The 15,822-nt window shown below is 40.4% G+C and overlaps 1 protein-coding gene across 4 annotated transcripts in view; it reads right to left on the reverse strand.

The window, feature by feature from the left end:
• The window catches only part of ZNF366 (zinc finger protein 366), a 265,929-nt gene that overhangs the window by 148,940 nt on the left and 101,167 nt on the right, over positions 1-15,822 (reverse strand). The window lies entirely within an intron of this gene.

Here is a 15,822-nt window from a genome sequence, read left to right on the forward strand (position 1 = left end):
GATATATATATAACATATATATCATAAGAATAAGCAGCAGGGTGATAGCTTTGAAAGTCTGGCCATTCATTGCCTTGAGACAAAATTGTTCAAATTCTGTCTTCCCCTCAGCCTATCAACAACTAAACTCTGTAGACTCAGCTCAGAGAGAAAGAATTACTACCACAAGGAGGAGATACTAACACCTACCATTATAGCTTATGTGGAACTAGAAAGAAATAGATCATACTGATAGAGAAACCAAAGAAATGCCAGCTCTTTTACTGTCTTGGAGAGATTGGAAAGGGAGCAGAGGAGAGCTGAGAGAAGACAGATGAGTAAACAATGAGACCTGTTCAGGACTTTTCTGGGACCCTTGGCCTACAGAAGTAGGGGTGTTAAATACATGCAGGGAACACCAAGAGCAAGGTTATCTTCACTCAGTTCCCACACTGGATTCTGGGAATAGAGGTTAAAATGCATGATCACATGGAGAGGTCTAACTGGCACTCATGAGCTAACCCCAGCTCCTGTGTGGGATGAATATTTAATTGAGAGTCAGCCATGAGGTCCACTGTGATGGGACAAGCTGACCTAGAAGCAGAGGCTGAGATGAACCACCAGCCCAGGGTATTGGATGGAGAAGTCACAGAAATCCTAGAGTCTGCTTCTTGTGAGAGCTGAAAGAAAGTTGAGTCATTGAGAGAGATAGCTTATCTTTCTTGGGAGCACAGACAAACCAAAAGAATGGATCACAAGTTCACTGGTCACATATAGCAGCTTTGGAGGCCACTACTGCACCCAGAAAGCCAAAAGCCAAGTGTTCTCAGCCCATCACTTTAGAGGCCAATCAAGAAGGAGACAATGTAAACAGAGAACCAGCCTGAGGCCAGTCATTCCATCTTTGCACAAGGCTGTCATGACATTGGAATGTCACCTTGGGAAAAGAAGCAAGAAAATGTGAAAGCAACTTTCAGAGACTGTCTTTATTCCAATGACATTATTTCCTAGAGAAACAATTTAAATTTTTATATCAGACTCAAGTTAGCATAAGGATTTGGCACTTAATTACCAAAAAATTAAAGTTCTATTCTCTCCATTCAGCTGAGTTATACTGTATGCTAAAGATTACAAATATCCAGTATAGTATGAGTTCTATCTCCTAATCTATGGCTTTCCTAGGATACTGGTACAGCCTATATTATTATCTTCATTTCACATCAGAAGGTTGTGTACACACCTTGGAACACCAGTTTTAAAAGCAGATCCCAAACTGAGAGGTAATAATGTGTTATGGACAAAGCTATCTCAATAGCTTAAAAGTAATAAAATGCAGATCATGGAGTGGAAGATCCTACCAAACTACTTGAATATCATTTTATTTCTGTTTCCTTTGTAAAATAAAATTATATTTAGCCTGAAAAAGGGTTCAACAAATACAGTAAGGTGTCCTAAATGTGTTCAAATCTCCTTACCAAGAAAAAATGCCTTCCAAGATATGAAAAGAACTTGTCCAAGAGTGCACCCAACTACTGTCACTAATGTTTCTTTTCAAAGACAGGAAAACTAAACATAGTTGCATGTAGAACAAACTTTCGAAGAAGAGAAAGCTGATGCTGTAAACTGGAAAGTGGTGATACTGATATCAGTCCTAGACCAGAATCTAGAATGGAGAGTTAGGACTGGACCATGGTTCCTTAGCATAGGAAATGGTGATCAGTTAAAAATAACACAGATTGAAGTAGGGTTCCTTCTGGATATACGCCCAGGAGTGGGATTCTTGGGTCAAATGGTAAGTCTACCCAATGTTCATAGCAGCACTATTTATAATAGCCAAGACATGAAAACAGCCTAAATGTCCATCAACAGATGACTGGATAAAGAAGATATGGTATATTTATACAATGGAATACTATTCAGCCATAAAAACCGAAAACATAACGCCATCTGCAGCAACATGGATATTACTGGAGAATGTCATTCTAAGTGAAGTAAGCCAGAAAGAGAAAGAAAAATATAATATGAGATCGCTCATATGCGGAACCTAAAAAAACAAAAACAAAAACAAAAACATAAATACAAAACAGAAACAGACTCATAGACATAGAATACAAACTTGTGGTTGACAGGGGGATGGGAGGTGGGAAGGGACAGACTGGGATTTCAAAATGTAGAACAGATAAACAAGATTGTACTGTGTAGCACAGGGAAATATATACAGGATCTTTTGGTGGCTCACAGTGAAAGAGAATGTGACAATGAACGTATGTATGTTCATGTATAACTGAAAAATTGTGCTCTACTGGAATTTGACACAACATTGTAAAATGACTATAACTCAATAAAAAAAAGTAAAAAAGATAAAATAACACAGATTCACAATGAACAAATCTTGCCAGACCACTCCTTCTTGCTCCCTGTGGCAGTAATGCTAGCCTCGTTAAAAGCATGCCTTAAATTTTGCACTTGAATTCTAGCAAAGGATGTAGAAGGTCTTCATGATGGACAAGATGAAAAAAATGTGAGCTGAATCACAGTATCATGGATTTGTAACTTGATCAGATTGGTGATCAAGGCCAACATGATGGAGACTCTAGTGTGAGCTGAGAGGCTCTGTCTTTGGCCTGGTTCTATTTTTTGAAGCAATGACTTAAATGAGAGTAGTGACAGCAGCTGATGAAATCCATGAGTGGCATGAACCTTTAAGGGAATGGCAATATATTGAGGGACAAGACCAGGATCCAAAAAGATCTCAGCAGACTAAAAAGAAGAGTAGATCTAACCTGATTTATATTTAATGGTTCTGCTCTTTGATGTTAGATCCTCTGTATCCTCCCTCCAAGAAAGGTTAGCAACAAAAACATCACGCCAGTACAGAAGGCCAAATAGCATCAAGTTTAGGAGTGTCTGCTTTGGAGTCAACCTCTTTAGGCAAGTCTCTAACTCATGTGAGCCTCAGCCTACTCACAGTATGGGCTAAGGATACTTACTATGTCGTTGGGTTGATGTGAAGATTAAATGAGATGCAGAAGATGCAAAGCATTTAGCACATTGCCTTGCCCATAATAAGCACTCAACAGATAATAACTATATATAGCTATACACACACATAGTGGCTTAGCAGGAGCATGTGTGAAAAAACTTGTGGTTTAAATTGACTCCAAGTTCAACATGAGCCAGTGATCTGATGTGGCCTCCAAAAATAACTGATTCAACTTCAGTTGTCTTTAAAGAGCCATGGTAGTCTGAATCCGTGAAGCAACAATGCTTGCCAGATTTAACATGACTGACATAAGCCTGGTATTCTGCTCCCAATCTCTCACTGTTAGAAAAGAATTTTGTAAACTTAAACCTGTCCAGCTAGGAGAGCCTAAGACAATAAGAGCACTTGAAACCATGGCCTGTGAGGAACTGGAGTTGTTTAGCCTGGAGAGAAGAATCATGACAGCTGTTTCAAATATTTTTAGGACAGTCACATGGGAGAGGAATTAGTGTTGTTCAATGTGAAGCCAAACTGGCATAAAAAATCTTTCTACATAGGAAATGCCAGGGGTTTGGAAAAGGCACTAATTGACTGAAAATATAAACAACAATAATGAAATAAGAGGTTTCACTCTACTTTGAAGAAAGTCTAGTTCAGCCTTGAGCTAATTTTCGGATCATTAAGCATGGTGGATCATCTCTTTGAAGAAGCCCTTTCCGAAGATTTTGATCAGCCTCATGATTAGGTACACATCATCACCATCCTATTTTCAGGGAATGAAAATTAAATAAAAGAAAGGCACTTCAGTGATTTTCCCAGGTTTGAAGGGAGATTAGAACTCACCACTCCATTTTTCTCTCTCTTCACACCTCTGTCTGCTGAACACAAAGGGCTTTGATCCTTCTTATCCCAATTGGCCATCTCCTTGGAGTTATGAATACGGCAATGGCTTAGGATAATATCCCACCACTCCACCTCTGGTTGAGCTGTGTTTATTTTTTACCCTTATTTTCAAATTTCAACACCCTAGGAGAATGCTATGAAAGCATTTTGCAGAAAGATATGTAGTTAGCTACCATGAAACCCAGAGCAATACACAGTGACTTCAGTTCAAATGCGCATGATTTCTTGAACACTATCTCAAATTCTCATTTGTTCATTGCCCGAATACTCTCTCTGTTTTAAAATATGCTGATTTTTCTCAAGGAACCGGAATCAAGTGATTTGTATTCTGGCCACAGCACAGAGCTTTGATGGAATAGGCTCAGGTTTCTCTCACCTGATCACTGTATCTAAACGAGAAAAAATGGAATCCCATTCACAATGCAAATATTACAGAAAACCAGAAATCATTCTGCCTTATAATCAAAACCAGAAAGCTGTTATTGTAGCTCTGCACCATTTCCAGGGACTATTAATTCACTGCAGAAGCACTCTCCTAAAATGAAAGTCTGGGCAGAATGACATTGTTTCTACTAAAGAACCACTTTGTCTTAGTGGCATCATTTCCAAAGTCATAGATGAAATTGACTGACAATAGCTGATTAATCTGGGTACTTTGTTCTGGTCACATATTTGTTTCAGAATAAAAAATTAAATTCAGTTAAAGCCAGGCAGAAATTAAGTAATTAAGACAATGACTGCCCTGGTGACATTTATTACAGATGGGAAATTAGAGTGCTTTCTTGAGTTAAAATTATATTTCATAATCACTATGAACTTCTTGAGGTAAATCTAACAGCATGATTGTTGATTCTGAATATTTAAAGTATTGTTTGAAGTTTTCCTCAGGATTTTTTTTTTTACATTCTTCCACAAAACGGCAGCAAACTTCAAAGGATCCAACAGTGATTTTCAATTATATTTATGATTAGCTCCATGAACAGCCGACTTATTAAAAAGAGCAAAGGCAGTAACTTGGACCACTTGGGCATTGGCATCAAGTTTCAAAGTTACATTTGGCTCTTATAGAGGGTAACAGACTTTGTGAAGAGTTGATCCTAATTCTATTTTCTGTTGTTTTATTTTGTTTTGTTTCAATTTTCTAACAATGGCTTTCCAAGTTTCGGACAGCACTGTTGCCTTCACTGAAAGGTAAAAATCAAATCAAAATAGCTTAGGTGTTCCTTTTTAAAAAATGAAATAAGAGGTCCTTATGCTGCCAATCTATTTCTCTTTGTTATTTCCCTTGGATTTTTTTCTTTGGTTTTAGGATTCATTTTAATAGACTATTACATCATTGACAAAATTATAATAATTTTATATATGGTCTTGAATTATCATGATGCTGATTTCTGTTGATAAGGTAAAACACCAAAAATGTTTCGATAATTATAGGTGAATTATATCACTCTGAATTGAAAGTCCTAAGGAAATAGGACCAATGAGTCAGCAGGTGATGCTCTTTTTTTTTTCAGGGTTTCAAATAATGATTTCTAAGTATCATCTCCAATTTTAACTGGAGATACCACTTTTCACCTCTAGCTCTCACACTTCCGTGTCACAGCTCTGCTATGAGTCAGTTTCCAAAGGGGGACTGGGAATTTATTTTACAGAGGAGAAGCTGTTGCTTATACCAACAGCCACATCAATCAAATGCTCTGGAATTCAAAACAACCATAATGACTTTATTCACGGTGGCAGAATGTTATGTTCTTTACAAACCAAGGCAGTCTTGTCATGGGGAAGGAACATAGACTGACACACTGGAAGGAAACAACAGGGAGAAGGATGGAGCTTGAGACTGGAATTGAGAGGAATGTCTGAAGCTAGCACCCTACTCTGAACAGAACAGGTTCAGCTATTGGCATCTGTTTCTCTGTAGTCTCCAGACAAAGAGCTTCAAGTAGCCAGCCTCTGATAGAGGCTCTTTAACAACCTCCCCTTGATTTATAACCACAGCTGGAGTAGTTATCACTGGACCAAGACCAGTCACCACTCTCAAAGTTGGCCAAATTTTACAGGCTAGTTACAAAATTCATGCAGCATGGTGATTATCCATGAGCTTAGAGTATGTTGAGCACACTGAAAAGTGTAGATAGTGCTTCGGTTTTCATTTGCCCCAAGGTAAGGGGTCAGAGATGCCCCAAGGTCAAGAGCATCTCCCACTGAGGTGTGGGTGCAGATTCGTGCAGATTCGTCGGGGCTGAGTGCAGATGGCTTGTCAGGTCCCATTTTCCCCCTGGCCTCTTCATGATATTACAATGAAGCCTTAGCTCTTCACCTGATGTAATTCTTGGAATGTGATACTCAATGTACACTAATGCTGAAATGAGAACATTTTGAACATCCTTAATTACAAGATGGTAGGGGCAAGGAACTTAGTCAGCAAAATACAGGTTAACCTTTTTTTCTCCTACTAAAATTGCAAGATATTAATTTATTGCTGACAGACAATTCACTGCACTTTTTAAGAGCTACAGGTTACATTTTCAAAGTGTTTATCTCCTGCTTTATTGTGTCATTACAGACAATGATTTTATTTACTACAGACATCTACAAGTTGAATAAAGGGAGCAATATTCAGTTAAAAGGGAAGATGCAAAAACTCAGGTTAACCAGAAGCCAGTGATTTTCCAGTCACGAATCAAAGCCCAGTAGAACTATGTGGAGAAACCAACCTCCCGGTCCTTCACTGCCTTATTTCATTCTCATTGATGAGGGTCAAGAACCAAGAACTCTGGTTACCACAAGAGCAAAAGTGAAAGAGGAGAGCAAGTGAAAGCTCTGTTGATTCAAGTAACCTACTACTGTACAGAAATATACTTTCGAAAAAGACCATCAGGAGCTTAGATCAACAAAAGCAGGGGTTGTTGCCAATAGACCTCTAGTCTTTGTTCCACAAAAAAACCCACCTCAGTATGACTTTCAGAAAGAAGGATTCTTTGAATCTGAGTTCCATCTCAACTAATAAGCATGTCCAACAGTGGCGACACAGTGACCCCCTCACCACCACCACCTCCATCCAGATCCAAAAGGTGATAGGAAACTACACAAAACCTATGAATTAAATGAATTTAAAGACATAAGGATGAAGAAATTGGTGAGTCCTTGATATTTGGGTTCACTGAGTTCTCTGGATTAAGGATACCACACAACGTATAACTGTACACTATTAATACTTATTGCCACAGAATTCAGCTTCTAAGTCTCTCTTTCTCTTAAAAATGCTCTTGGGAAACATTTCTAAGCCTTCATTGCTCTTGAACTTCACAAGAAAACCTGAGGGTACTTTTTTCATGGAAACACAGTAGGCTGTCTTTACATTTGGTCTGTTGTTTAATTTCAACTGCTTTAGCTCCCAGGGTTAGCGATACAGTTTTAGGGCAATGCCAGTGGGAAGTTTATTCAACGCCTTCAGTATCTCTTGTGATTGAAAGCCATACTGAGTGAAAAGGGCCTAATACTGTGGAGATGGAATCTGATAGTTTCCTCAAAGTGGAAGGGGAAACAATTTTTTTTTCTTTTTTTCTTTTTTTTTGCATACAAAGGCTGACTAGTTCCACAATGACCATTGCAGAGCAAAGTGATCTTTCCCTATTAGAGACTGGCCCTTTAATTGAAGAAGATTTTCATGTAAAAACGCCTGTTTTAAAAAGAAAAGAAAAACCTAAAAATTTCTTTCCCCCTAAGAATCTTATCCAAGAACAAATCAAAACAAAACCCTAAAATAGTTCTTGAAAATGTTTTTTAAGATCAGATAAGGCTTTGTCAGGCCAGGCAGATATGAGGGAAAATATGTTAAACCATCATGGGACTTTCTAGGAGTAAAAAAGCAATGTTGAGTCCCCTCTGTGGCTTTGACATTCTTCTCTTGCAACAGACCTTTGACACTTGAGGCCTTGTCACAGGCCCACCTGTCTCTCTCTGAAGGCTAATGTGACACCCATCTGAGGACAAAGTCTAATTGAGGCATAATTTCTGTAATTGTAGATTTCTGATCCACAGGGGAGTACAGATTGGCTGATGGTCTACCCTGCCATAAACATCACAGGCGGCATCCGTTCCCTGACATGCTTACATCCAATCTGCCCCATTAGCAAACAAAATGGAAAATTAAAATGGAAACTTCAAACCCACAGCTGAACAAAATACTTGTCTTGTATTCACTTACGGATATTCATATGCACATACACGAGCAATATATGCCCAGTCCTAACAGCACTGTGCTTTATAGTTTGCAAAAAAACTTCACATCCATCCTAACAACTGCGATATGGGTGGTGCTAGTGGAGAAGGCAGCTACAGTTATCTGCATTTTTTTCCAGGTAGACTTAAGGCTCAGACAAGTAACGATGATTTTTCCCAGGTCCCGGAGCTAATAAATGACAGAGTTAGGATTTTAACTTGGATCAAGCCCTTACCCCAATTACCTTAAATCTACAATTCACTTTGCCTCTGTCTCCAATTTTCACTTTCTCTACAGCCTCTAATCCTGGAATTTTCTCCTTATAGAGCTAATTAAACAGACAGATTTGAGGGAATCCAGGCTCCTAGAGTCTGAGAGATACCACGTCACAAAATGATTTGAATCAGAAAAGATTTGCATTTCTCCTTGGACCTAACTCCATGCCAAGGTCATGAATTCCCCCTTCTCTCCAAGGTTAAGTTAGCTGTGCCTCTGTAGGTCACAGTCTCCATTTTATTCCTCCAATGTAACAAATGAAGCAATTCTGCTAGGTGCTGAAGAGCTTAAGGAAAGAACCTCAACCACCAAATGTCAATACAACCAAATCTAACTCTCATGTATTGATGTATTCAGTCCCTGGAATTTCTTCAACAATTTGCTGTATTTTTTATGTATAGGGCAGCAATACTCTTCCCCACAAGAGGAATTTTGAGGACAGAGAAAATATTCAGGTCCAAGAATAGAATCACTTCAGAAAGAGTTAAGTCCATTTTGAAGGCAGAGAGCACCATGCTGCTGATGTAATGATATTTCCAAGAGCCGCAACCTAGTGCATGAATTTCCGAGTGTTAGAGCTGTATCTAACTCCTTCCTCAATTTTAAATGCCACACAGAAAATTGCTAATAAGTATATGAAAGCCATGCACTCCTCCTTCTTCTCCACCTGCTCCTTGAGGCAGTAACTCGTTTGTGGGAGCCACCCCTGCCAGCAGGACTCTGTGTGGACCCATCTATGGCCAAAGGCAGAGGATGGCTATCCCTCAGGCATTTTTTCACACTGATTTTTTTTCAAGCTGGCACTCCTAGAGAATGATGAAAATTTGACTAGCTTTTGTAATCATAGCTGGAAATGAGTGATGCCACAGGGCCACAGTGTGCCACCTTCTAGTGACAACTTGTTGTGAGGCATCTCCTGGCCTGCTTAGCCCCAGATGCCAACTCCAATGTTAGTGCCTCTCCAGGCAATAGCTCGAAAGCTTCCATAAGGCTCATTTGTCAAATTTACCCCTTAGATGACTTGCTTCTTAATAAGAGAAAACAGGCCAGCACTGCTGCATTGCTCTGTGCTTTCAATGGCAAAGGGAGCCAGCCACCAAGATCTCCTTAGAAGCTACATGCTTGCCTATCATATAGGAGAAGCATATTGAAATCAGGTATATAGTTCATAGCTAATATATAAAATAAATTTATATTTGTGTAATGCTGTACACATTCCTGAGCACTTTTACATTCATTGTGCAATAACTAAAGCAAGTTTCATGATCTTCATTTGATAACTGAAGATGTTGGGGTCCCAGGGAGGTTAAAAAACTTACCCCAGATCACATGACCAGCTGATGGCAAGGCCAGCACTAGAATCCCAGTCTTCTGATTCCTGATCAGAGCTGACTGCACATACGTGGCCTGTGCAATTATTTCTTAAGAATATTCAACTTAAAATTTTTATTATCCTGCTAAAGGAATTTTTCTCATCTCTCTTCTCTCTCATCAATTGTATTGCCCCCAGACTCCCACTCATGAAGCATACAGCAAAATAAAAGGGCACCCTCCTGGAGAGGGGAGGTGGGTGGGGATCAGATGTTGCCACATCTTCTGCTGGCTACCTTGAGGGGACCCTGCTAGGCCTCCTCTCCCATTTCACGTTGGCAAATCTTCAACATACCAAATGAATAGGCTTGGCCTTTTCTGAGCTTTCGTCTTCTGTCCCCCAGAGTGTGCTGGATGTTTTAAATGGATTGCATGGGAGTGAATGACTCACATGTAGGATATTAATGAAATTTTGGAAATGAATACCCACAGAAAAGCAGAAAACTGCAGGCCCTGCAGCACTTGAGGATGCTGAGAGCTTATCCGCTGATGCAAGAGAATTACAAGAACTCTCAATTAAGACTTATTAAATCAAGGGGATAGGGAATAACACAAAATACCTTGTACGGCTATTTGCTTTTTAAAGAGACTCTCTTCTCTCTCCTCCTCTTTCCCTGTCTCCCTCTCTCTAACTTGCTACACACACACACACACACACACACACACACATACACACACACAGATGGCTGTGTGTGCTCAGTAATTCTATTATCAATACAAGCTGCGCTCCTCTCCTCTTTACTATAGCCCAAGGGGATTTTAGCATAATGACTAAGGTAACAATTTTTGAATAATAGTTCTTCAGATTTGAAGAGTATCTTGTTTCCAGATTATACACTCAAAGCTTTGGTAAACATACGCCATTCTGAAATCCTCTCAATGTTCTGTGGGAGGGAGCAGCACAGTCTCCCTATGCTGCAGGGAGAGGACTGGTGAGGAGAGAGGCTGGAGGCGGACTTGTGTCATGGAAAAGTACTAGCCTGGGAGTCGGGAGGGCTGGGGGCTGGCTCCAGCTCTGCCACAAACCAGATGTGCAACCTTAGGCGAGTCCTCCGTGCTCCCTGGGACTCTGTGGATCATCTGGCCACTGGAGAACTTGCCAGCTCTCTTCCAGCTCTAACAAGTGTAACAAGACATTTGAGCTGTACACTGCAATTTACAAAGACTTTTCTTGTCTATTAACCCAATCTTCACCACAACTCATCTCATAAGTTGAGGATACTAGAACCCAGAGACGATAAGGGATTTGTTTAGGGGGTCACAGAGCTAACAGATAGGAGACCCAGGTTAGGGAAACAGGTTTCAGACTCCAAAGCCATGTTCACTTCATAACCCCAGGCTGCCTCTGAAGGAAAGGCCCTCTGTGCTTTTACTTCCTATGGTAGAAAAGTGAGATTTTTTCAAAAATAGTTAAAACTCAAAAAAGTGAATTTTCAACTTTACTAATCCAAGAGCAGTAACTTTCCACTGGCCAGACTTTGAGCTACCTCTGGAGAAGGGTACGGTTGACCTCACTGGAAGCTAAAATCCTCTGGAGAAGACAGCTGTGAAATATTCACAATCTGCGTCCATATTCCCAAGCATTCAGCCTTACATAATGGGGGTGTCCCCAGGAATGTTCTCTTTATGAAAATATACTTGGTAGGTCAAGTTGTATTTTGAACACACAAAGATCATCTGCACTTTAAAGTGATCATCTTAGAAAATTCTTGCATAGTTTAAAAAGAAAGAGAATATTTTCTAACCCCATAGCTCTCTACTTGTTCACATTCCTAGCTAAGTACTGGAGCAGCTAGGCAGAGACGGGAGACTTTGACCAAAGGGAACAAATGGGATCAGCTCCCAGCAGTCATGCTGCTAACCACCCTTCAGGGCGGAAGCACTCATTCCCACAGCTGCTGGCAGTGTTGATTGTTGGATGTTGCTAGCTCACAGCTGAGCCCTCATACCAGTGGCTGCCTAAACCAAAGACAGCTGCCTAACCCAAGGCCACACCCCCAACTCCCTGGGGTAGCCTGGGAAATAGCTTTTCTCACGGGTACACAACAGTATAAAAGCTTGGCCTCTTTGCCCCAAGCAGGGATGATTCTGCAAGGCCAGCTCAGCTCCAGAGCTTCACCATGGGGCTGGCTGCAGCATCTGTTGTGGCTGTAGCACAGCCCAGCATCCCTCTGCCTGATCCTGCTTCCCTCGCTCCCCCATAAACATACTCTACCCAAGTCACCATCTCAGAGTCACCTTGAAGGAAGCCTGATCTGCCACACATCTTCCTTCCTCTCAATTCTGAGCCAGCAGAATCTCTAAAATCTCCATTTCTTTTTCTTTAATTGTTAAGAGCAACTGTCCTGGTGAGGACTCCAGAGGTGGGTCCCAATACTGAGGAAGACAGAAGACGGCTGTTTGTGAATGTCGATCTACATATGATTTTGGAAATTGGGAACAGCCTTTTGAGACAGTCACACGAAGACAAGGTGATTTGGCAGAAGAAATAGCATGCAGAGAAAATGATGTTGTGTAATAAATTAAGGGGAAATTCTACTGCATATGCAAGAACTTCAGCCAGGAAAAAATTAAGCTCTGTCTGACTCCTTCCTGAAGCCCATGTTCTCAGGCCAGGCAGTATCTGCTGTACTATGATCAAGTGTACCTTCCAACCCTTGTCAGCAAAAGAGCAATGACTTCTTGTTGGTGTATTTTCTGCATGAATTCTCTACCCTATTCAGGGCATTTGTGTTTGTGGTTCAATCAGCTTACTGTGCCATGAATTTTTCTCCCTAATAGAGAAAGTAAATTATTCAGTTGCAAAATCTGAATAAGTCTTCATCAAGCTAGCTATACCCTAAATTGTAATCAAATCATCATAAGTGAGTCTCATTATCAATAGCATTTCTCAGAATCCAATGTTCATGGACAACCAAATTATCCCCACTGTGGGCAACACAACTAAATTCAGACAGTCATTGTGCACAGGAAGTTACCACAGGACGATCTTGTCTGACCTTCTGAGTATCCAGATTTTTAACTGTAGGTTGGCAAGTATGAAAAAAAAATAGAAGAAAAAAAAAGCCATGTTAGCCTCTAACTATCAGGTCAGTTCTAATATGACTGTAAAAATGTTAGGTATGAGTTGTGACATGTAATTTGGAGAGAGCTCTGTGATGGAAGTCTGATTTTGCCCTCAAATTTGAGAGTCATGCATATTTTTCCAGGTAGCCTGAGGAACTTAAATTGAATGGAATTTTCAGAACATACCCAATAAGTGCTTGTCCATCTACAGCTCCTCTGGTTTTTTCACACAGAGACATGTGGTGTCCCCTGAAAATGCACACAGTGATACCATTAAGGGAGCAGAAGTAGGAAGGGAGTATAATGAATGATTTCTGTAAATCACACTCACCACCAACCTTGTCTTCTCTCTAAAAGTGAATTTGTGATTCCTGGTTGGCCTAATACGATATGTATCTACAGAGTGACTGTCTGTTGAATAACAGGTTTAATGGTTAGATTTGAATGACTGGGCTCTTCCAGAGAGTACCGACCACAGAACAACAGGTTTGCATGTCAATGAAAGTGCAGGACAAGAGACCACAAGAAGGACTATTTGGGAGAAACATTTGGAATTAGCATCACTCAGGAGCCCAGCAGGAAAGAGAAGTACACTGTTAGGATGATCCAAGGAGGGACTATTTAAGGAAGCAGGCAGGACACAGGAAACCCTAAGGGATAGTGCAGAACCCCCAGGCAAGGAACAGTGGAGCTGCTACCACTCCTAGAGCTGCAGGAGAGAGGGGAAGGAGCAGCTACTGGAACCCAAAATAAGAAGTGGTGAGGAGAAGCACAATGTAAGAGAAGAAGTGACTTTTAGTCCAGAGAAACAGCCAGCCTGATGTGCCCCCATAGGGAGGAAGGAGGGAATAATACCTCAATCTCCGTCTCCTTCCTCTCTCTAAACTACTGCTCCCCATCTCTCATTGGCCGAGACCAAATGAAGCCCCCTTTTGTGTTCCAAGCAGGTCAACCCCCCCGGCCAGAGAACAGGCAGAGAAACCAATCCTGGAGGGGCAAAGGAGGATACACCCCACTCCAAAAAGGGAAGATACCCAGGATACAATGCATCAAGATTTCAGGATGAGCATCATTTTTTACCCTTTCATTCCAACCTCTGTTAAAAACTTTTAATTAAAGTATGGAAAAAATCAATTAAGAAAATCTTCTTGGAAGTATGTCTTAAGCTACATTTTAAGAAAGAAGAGGACATGTCTAGGGGATAGTCAAGAAAACTATAGAAAGAGGATACTGATGGAAGAGATTATTGGTTTTGCTATCATCTTTGTCTGCTCTATCAAATACAGCACAAAGATATCACCTGCTATATCACATACAGCAAAAACTACGTGCTATCATATGCATGGGTTTTGCTGTATTTGAAGGCAAGTGCCCCAGTGACAGTGAGGCCAAAAAAGAAAGATGAAGTAGGACCACATTTTAGGGAGTTGCTTTTCCTGAGCTCCAATAATGCTGTATCCAGAACCATGGCTATCTGAAGGCAATCTATTGATCTTCTGGAGGATAAAGGATGGGAAAATGCTGCTTCACCGCCTGCAGGACCAAACATTTTCGTGAAATCCTGGCTCTAGAATCACATACGTCTAGCTAGGACTGCATCCTGGCTCTGCCACCTAACAGAGGGTGATCTTGCATCAAATTCTGTAGTCTCACCTAGCCTTAATGTCCTTATTTGACCACTGGAGACACACTATCTCCTCCTAGCATCATGGTGAGAATGAAAGAAAATAACACATCTGTATTAGTAAAAGTTCTTTCATTGCAAATCTGATTCTGATTTGCATTTGATTCTGGCTAGGAAGGAAGAAGGGAAGAAGAAAAAGAAAGTGAGGAAGAGAAGTAGAGTATTTATCGAAATACTGGGGTACCTCAGTGTTCAAGGAGGAAGGGAAGAAAGCATGAGTTAAAATGCTCATATCACATACTGACCTCCTTATAGTTCTTAATGGTTTCAAGCTTGGTAAATCTCTGAGAGAGCAGGAACTAGTACCACTCTGGGATCCGAGCACTAGCAGTGGTGCCCATTCTTTCTGGAACATGCAGATATGCGGCTCAGTTTCAGTGGATATAGCCCCTGGCCTCTTCATTTACAATGCAAATTCCAAGGAGAGGAATTTCATTGGCTCAGCTTGGATCAGGTCAATCAACTGGGCAAACCAATCATGGGATGAGGAGAGGCCCTAACAGTCATGTAGGGCACATGGCACTGTGAGTCCACCTTTGTGTGTCTAGAGGGAGGTCCTGGGAAGGAGGACTCTGAATGAGCCATGCAGCCCCCACTATCTATAGAAAAGCCATAGCATACGGGCCCTATCACATAGAAGTCCTTATGCAGTGTTAGCTATTATTATTTCAATGATTATGACAGAGGTAGCATTTAGAAATTTAAGTTTCTCTTCCCTGAAGATCTGTGGCACACCATTAGCTGTTACTGTTAATATCTGTACATTTAAATTTTTGGATTTATCCTATATCTCTTATTAGATTATAAATCCTTGGGGGGAAAAGACCACTGTATTTCCCATTTTCTCTCTACATCTTCATTATTTAATGCTTTAAAAAACAGTAGGTGCTCATCCCAGTGTTCATAGCAGCACTATTTATAATAGCCAAGACACAGAAGCAACCAAAATGTCCATCAACAGATGACTGGATAAAGAAGATATATATAATATATATAAAATACTACTCAGCCATAAAAAAGAATGAAATAATACCATCTGCAACAACACGGATGGACCTAGAGATTAATCATACTAAGCGACTTAAGTCAGACAGAGAAAGACAAATACCATATGCTATCACTTATATGTGGAACCTAAAAAAAATGATATAAATGAACTTATTTATAAATCAGAAATAGACTCACTGACATAGAAAATAAACTACGGTTACTAGAGGGGAAGGGAGAGATAAATTAAGGGTCTGGGATTAGCAGATACAAACTACTATATACAGAATAGATAAACAACAAGGTCCTACTGTATGGCATAGGGAATTATATTCAAAAGCTTGCAAT

The sequence above is a fragment of the Camelus dromedarius genome, chromosome 3 (assembly GCF_036321535.1).
Source record: "Camelus dromedarius isolate mCamDro1 chromosome 3, mCamDro1.pat, whole genome shotgun sequence".
Taxonomy (NCBI): Eukaryota; Metazoa; Chordata; class Mammalia; order Artiodactyla; family Camelidae; genus Camelus; species Camelus dromedarius.